Below are 5550 nucleotides of genomic sequence, written 5' to 3'. Positions count from 1 at the left end.
GAGGCAAGCGAGAGGAGAAAATATCTGTGCAAGAAGCATTAAATCTGAGAGAAGAAAGAAAGATTTGAGAGAGAAGAGAAAATATTTGAAATTATGTGCTCTTGCATTATGGCAGGATAATTGTCCCATAGTAGTGTAGGTTTTTGAGAGCTGAAACCTGAGTCCACCCCCTCTCTTTAAGGTTGTTTTTTTTACTGAACATAAATGGCTTACTTCACACCCCTTTCAAACCACCTGTCTTCTTGGTCCAAAATGTGAAAATTATGTTCCTATTGTGGTCTATGTAGTTGGTTCATCAAGACTACAATCATACTTTTGAACATTGTTCTTAGGGTCACTGACAGGCCAGTCTGGCGGCTGGGTTGCCAAGCTAACCGGAGCAATAGGAATCCCAACAATGACCTGTCAAACCTGGTCAGGGGCTTGGGGATTTCCTGGTGCCTTGTGTCCTTTTGTAGCAAATAACAGGTAATATGACTTATTCAAGAGGAATGTGGTGAAAACCACATGTTTTACAAATAAAATTTAATTTGTTCAGCTGGAAAGATTTGACATTTTAGGTAATGTAGGTATAAAATAAAAATGTTTTGCCTCTGTTTAATGAAAATAATTTTAATGGAGATGATCGAACGGAGCAAGTGTACTTTTGCTGTAGAATGTATGATTCTTGTACAAACAAGAAACATACCGTATGTAATCTTAGGCTGACTTTTCATGAAGACCTAATTTAGAGAATAGTAACCCCTTTATATGTATATCATTTTTTATGGCTCTATGCAAACAGGGATAGAAGAGGAGAGATAAAGAGCTTAATGCTGTCTGTCAGCTTCTGCAGATCTGTTTTGAAGTCCTTACATCATAATTCCACAGCTTTTACTTTATATATATCCTTTTATTTATAAAGTTAAATATAATGTCCTGGAAAATGGGGACTAACTTTGATATATGACATTTAAGATAATTCCCATTTGTGCTTTAGGTAGGAGATTAACCTCATCAAGTGTATATAACCAATTTTAGTTGTTAATTTAAATTGATTTTGTCATTATAAAGCAACTCTGACCAGATGTACTGTAGGTTGGCAAAAAAAATAGATGTTAAATAATCTAACTTTTTAAACTTAGGGTTTTACTTATAGCTGGCCAGCAATGTAAGCTGGGGTACTCATTAGGCTAATCAATGCCATGCTCTTCCCAGCTGTCTTCAATTGCAGCCACCAGGTGCAGGGGAACTTTTTTAAATGTATCTCTCAGAGAAAATTGGGGGGAAAAAAAGATTGTATCTCATAGATGTAGTAAATGCAGGTTTTATGATAGCCTATGATTACATCTATTTGACTCATGTCTTTTTTATGGCTATAAATAAGGGTTATTACATTACTAGCCTTCACTAGGAAGAAAACAGTAATGTCTCTTGGGCTGGGTTTCCTGAAAAGTAGCCAATCATTGACAGTTTTCTAAGTTGGTTCCACCCTACATATGACATAAGTTGACATGAATGCACGGAAACAGGTCCACAGGGGAGTAGGAGAGAATATACCCATGCTGTTGATCTATTGTGGGTCTCATTGTATTAAATTTGCACAAATTAGTGTTCAAAATCTGTGTAGAGTAGTTTATGTGCATAAGTTTTACATAAAAATGCTCTTATGAGTATATATTACATGTGTTATAATATACTTTTTTAATAAACTTTTTTTTTTTCTTAGCTATGGTAGGAGATCAGGAAAACACAAAAAAGATCAAGTCAAATAGAAACCTTCTTTGAGCTTAAAAAAACAAAAACAAAAGTGGAACAACAAGGATGCCTGTGAGGTCCAATAGTGGTTTATCGCCTGTTTATCAATATAAAAAAAAAACTTAGCAGCAAACTTCACAAAAAGCTCCCTGACAATCACCTGGCCTCATGCATTTTTTTCCTTCAAACATTATATTTTGTATTTATTAAAATCATTTATCAGTTCTATTTTACTGATCGGGACATCTGCTCCCTGTTTGCTTAGTAGGAAACTCTCTACAGTATATGAGCTGCAGCCAGTGTGACAAGAAAACAAAATGCTTTGGAGGTTGCAGAGTCCAATGGATGAAGGCGGTGTGACCCAGCCTTTATACTTTTTAATCAAAAGTGTGCTTGAAAGACATGGTATAAAGGAGGATGATCCTTTAGAGAAGGAGTAAGAGAGTAATCAAGTTCACTAAAGTGAAATAAAAACTGTCCAAGCCAGTGACTCCAAACCCTATTCCACAATCACCTTCATGTTTTCACATCTGTTTCAGCACAATTGATTGAAATGATCACCTCTTCTGCTGCCTAGTGCTGCTGCAGCCTGTCAATCACTCATATATTCGTGTCAGGTGCAGTGGCAGCTGGTCAATAGAGGGAGCTAGGGCGCCGTCTCAACCACCCATTGACTCTGATTAAGACAAAAAAAAATTATATATATAAATAGATAAATATTTACATTTAATGACGAGTTAAGCGTAATTTCATTTTTTTTCAGATTGGTGACGTATTTCTGCCCTAGGGTGCAAAAATGTTTGCTGTTGTTAAAAGTTGTACATGCATAGTAGCTCCTCTGCAATACAAAGATATAGGAGAGCTTAGGGCGCAGCTAAGCAGCGACCTGAGGTGACAGGAAGTGTATTTGCTCACTTCCTCCCGCCACAGTGCAGACATTTTGCGGGTGATTTACAGGTCGAGTCGCAGGAGATGAGGACGCATTGGAGAGAGAAAGAGAGAATGGTGCAAGAAAGTCCTTTTCCAGGACCTGATTTAGCAAGAGGGCTTGGCTAACTGCATGCAGCGCGGCTAAGGCTTTATTCTGCTTTCCCTTCCTCTAGCTTCTCCATTATTAAACTGTTACATTATTTTTTGTGACACAATATTCGCCCATGGAAAACACAGATTTGCTTTCACAAAACCTCAGAAGGGCAAAATTTATGTACCAAAAATAAACTTGTACGTGAAATGTTTTGTTTTATAGCGTGTTTTTACAACGTTTTTTGTTGTTGGCATTCATATAAATATACTGTTGTGATAACTTGGTATACGTTTGATTGTTTTTTGTTGTACGTCTATTTTGAATTTATAGCTCCCCCCAGGAGAGAACTCCACCAGCCGCCACTGGTCAGATGTGAGCAAGCAGGGACACATAAAACATGCGGGCCAGTGGTATACTGGTACTAGAGGAGGCGGATCGGGAACCACTGTTCTAAGTCAAGTCTCTCCTCTTTGAAATAGTGTATTGTTTTTCAATCTTGTTTATACATTTATATATTTTAAATAGTTATTTGTGATATAGAGACAAATTTGGCCCTACTATACTAATCAGAGCCATTATTACCTTGGATAGATCAAATATGGTAATTTATTTACAAGACTTTAAGTCCAGAGTGAGATTGAACTGAAACTCAGACATAAAAGCTGTTCTTCATAAACTCCATCTAACAGACAGAACTTTTAATTATTTTACAAAGAAAAGGCAACATTTGAATTTCTAGTGTTCAGGCATACACTAAGAAGTGGGCTGAACGCAAATGGAGGGCACATGTTTGAGATTTTTATTTACATCATGCATTGGTTTCATTCTACTTTATGAATGATCTTCTAGGTTTTTGGCTAAAACATAAGGGGAAAAATTAATAGTATGGCTAGTCTTTATAAGACGCCTGTTGCTTATCTCATTGGTACATTGAACTCATTAGTACACTGAACTGTTTGTTCAGTGTACTCATGAGATTAACACAGTCCCAATGGATGATTCAGTCTCTTAGGATGGTTTCATACAGATTATTCTTATAAATATGTGTGGTTTTACCTGTGTTTTTACCTATTTCCTGGCACATCAAACTTATCAAACAAGTCAGTGACATTATAAATAAAAAGGTCAATATAATACAATGCCATCATATTGACCTTGCCATCATTTTGAAAAAGTGTCAAAATGATGGCACTTTTTCATTGGATCAATAAAAAATATATTTTTTGCTTTTTAACAAACGAAAAATAACTGTTGAACTTTTATATCTATTTACCTAGAACTCTTGTGAAATGTTTTTTTTTTTTTTTCAGTAAATCAAACACTCACCTTGCTTTGGTATATTTGGCTCTTTGCAAACCGTCTCATCAAGTCATCCTTTAAGTTTCAAACCAGATCAGCTCCAGTTGTTTGCTGCCTGGTGGCCAAACACCCAAAAATCAGATCCAAGGACTCAAATTCAGCAAAGGCGAGAAGAAAACACCAAAAGTGGACATTTTCGCTCCATGCGCCCCTTCTTTTTTACGCGCACTAAAGTTAAACCGCGGCGTCATCTCTGCGCTTATTTCTCATCAGTTTTACTTTAAAAGATAAAGAAGGAAGGATTGAAGGGGACTATTTATAAGAAATGACGGCGTGTTTGCCATGAGATGAGAAGAAATGTGTTACTGTAACCCGGAAAGAGGGAGGGGTTAGATGATCCATAAAAGCGCGTTTCAGAGAAGATGCGTTTCCTTTGCCCACATCGACTGTATGAACAAATCAGACTTTTATAAGTCTAAAAGGAAGAATAAATGAGCCGAAGAGCAGGTTTAAGCGGAGTTTGGGATGATTATATAGAGGTGAAAGAGATCCCCACCTCCAGAAGTCATCAAAAGCATCCAGATCTTCTGAGATGCAGGAATAAGTTTTTCAGCAGGGGTGGGAGGGGCGATGGTGGGAAGCATAAAGGGGCTGATATAGTGAGAGAAAAAGCGCTGATAAATCCATTGATCGGTGTAGGCAAAGGAAACAGGATCAACAAATGAAGGGAAACGTCCGCTTCCAATGCTTTCATTGTTTCTGCTTAAAATAAGCGCATCCTTTATGGGTCTTTGTCTGAGAGGGGGGGGTTTGGAAACTTAAGGACACACAGAAAGGTATTTAATTATTGGCAGTATTATCTTACACAGGATCTTACAGACGCACCTTAGTAGATTATAACATTCTATAAAAGTAGTTTATGCAGCAATTCAACTCATAAAGTAAACACCCACTCATTCCACGCAGAGTGGAATGAACGAGTGCTGTTTCCTGGTTCAATCACAAATCTAAACGCTCTCCATTGAAACTACTGTTTGGACCAAAAATATATATAGGTCAGACCATTTTCTAAAGAAAACAGAACCTCTGGGGAGTCGATTTTATTGAACAGAAGCCTTTTTTTTTCTTTTTTTTCTATTTATTTATTGATATAAGGATTAAAACAGCATTACAGAGAAGTAACATCATAGTTGTGAATTATTAAGCTGGAAGTGTCATGGTATGGGGATGTTTAGCTACAGGAGGGACTTACCAGTTCACCTTTACAGAGTTCACATATAAAGGCTTATATATGGAGTGAACTTTGTTTCATTATTGTTGCAGGGTAAAAAATTTTTATAAAGATAATTTGAAAAAACAAACACATTTTTAAATAAAGGTAAATAATAAAAAATGATTTCCAGAAATTAAAATTTGAAATATGTCTTTTGATCAAAAGAAAATTATGAGAGTAACTCATATATATATATATATATATATATATATATATA

General features: G+C 36.3%; 1 protein-coding gene across 1 annotated transcript in view; it reads right to left on the bottom strand.

Moving 5' to 3' along the window:
• The window catches only part of LOC107090356 (beta-1,3-galactosyl-O-glycosyl-glycoprotein beta-1,6-N-acetylglucosaminyltransferase 4-like), a 19368-nt gene extending 14727 nt beyond the window's left edge, over positions 1–4641 (bottom strand). The window contains exon 1 of the mRNA XM_015383686.1: positions 4088–4641. The gene's annotated coding sequence lies outside the window, so the exon portion shown is untranslated. The remainder of the gene's footprint in view (positions 1–4087) is intronic.
• Positions 4642–5550: the final 909 nt, after the last annotated feature.

The sequence above is a fragment of the Cyprinodon variegatus genome, unplaced genomic scaffold (assembly GCF_000732505.1).
Source record: "Cyprinodon variegatus isolate N-32 unplaced genomic scaffold, C_variegatus-1.0 Scaffold292, whole genome shotgun sequence".
Lineage (NCBI taxonomy): Eukaryota > Metazoa > Chordata > Actinopteri > Cyprinodontiformes > Cyprinodontidae > Cyprinodon > Cyprinodon variegatus.
Note: the sequence above shows the minus strand (reverse complement) of the source record. Positions and strands in the feature narration are given on the sequence as shown.